The sequence below is a fragment of the Toxoplasma gondii genome, assembly GCF_000006565.2.
Source record: "Toxoplasma gondii ME49 unplaced genomic scaffold asmbl.519, whole genome shotgun sequence".
In the NCBI taxonomy this organism is placed as follows: Eukaryota; Apicomplexa; class Conoidasida; order Eucoccidiorida; family Sarcocystidae; genus Toxoplasma; species Toxoplasma gondii.
In genome coordinates this window covers 1-1,203 of record NW_017383381.1, presented here as the reverse complement: position 1 = coordinate 1,203, position 1,203 = coordinate 1, and the positions used below count along the sequence as shown (strand labels likewise).

The window sequence follows — 1,203 nt, the reverse complement described above, 5'->3', positions numbered from 1 at the left end:
ATAATGAACACAGCGGAGAAACTACTCGTGCCTCTTCTTTTAGAGGCTCAAGTGTATTGTTGAGTTGTATCGATGACATCATTGAGATACGGTGGCTTCTTCATTGAAGACAAAGTTTCATTGATGCTGTCGATCGACTTCAATACCGCAATGGAATTTCGGTTCCATTGTTGCTCTGCGAGGTTTCGTCGTTGTTGTTTTGTCTCGGGCGTTTGTCCGATTTATTTATCAGACCTGAAATCAGGCGAGGTTACCCGCTGAACTTAAGCATATTATTAAGCGGAGGAGAAGAAAATAACTATGATTCCCTTAGTAACGGCGAGTGAACCGGGATCAGCTCAAAGTGGAAATCAACTGCTCTTTCCGAGCTGTTGACTTGTAGCCTCGAGAGGCGTTACCAGTGGAAGCGCAGGGTTAAGTTTCTTGGGAAAGAACATCATAGAGGGTGAGAATCCCGTCCTTCCCCTGCGTTTTTTGTTCCACGTACGGTACGCTTTTATAGAGTCGCGTTCATCGGGATTTGAGCGCAAAATGTGTGGTAGGTTTCACATAAAGCTAAGTACTGGCGCGAGACCGATAGCAAACAAGTACCGTGAGGGAAAGATGAAAAGTTCTTTGGAAAGAGAGTTAAAAGTGCCTGAAATTGCTGAAAAGGAAGCGATTGGGACCTTTTTGATTCCAAGAAGTGCCGCCGGTTTGCCATCTATCCCTTTGCCTTCTCTCTCTCACCAGGTTTAGGCTTTGGTTTCTTGATGTATTTCCGGTTCATCTTTTTGGTAGAGGTCAGCATCAGCTACTCGGAATTGATTTCGTTCAAAGAAGGTAGGTTCCTTGTGGACCGTTATATCTTTGTTCTTTCCTTTTCCTTGTGGCTGAGGAGTGTTCCTGTTTCCGAGCTCCACTTTCGAGTACTCGGTTTCTGTGATGCTGGCTTAATCGGTTCCAACCGACCCGTCTTGAAACACGGACCAAGGAGTCTAACATATGTGCGAGTATGCGGGTTTTACTCCTGTATGCGCAATGAAAGTGAGAGTAGGGAGATTTTGGCTTTGCCATTCTTCGCACCTACGACCGACCACGATCTCTGAGAGAGGTTTGAGTTGGAGCATATCTGTTAGGACCCGAAAGATGGTGAACTATGCCTGAGTAGAATGAAGTCAGGGGAAACCCTGATGGAGGTTCGTAGCGATACTGACGTGCAAA

General features: G+C 45.8%; 1 non-coding gene across 1 annotated transcript; it reads right to left on the bottom strand.

Annotated features, from left to right (window-relative positions):
* Nucleotides 1-229: 229 nt before the first annotated feature.
* TGME49_459230 lies at nucleotides 230-1,203 on the bottom strand (the record flags this gene model as incomplete). Its single annotated transcript, XR_001974267.1, has 1 exon — nucleotides 230-1,203. It is a non-coding gene; the product is annotated as a 28S ribosomal RNA (ribosomal RNA).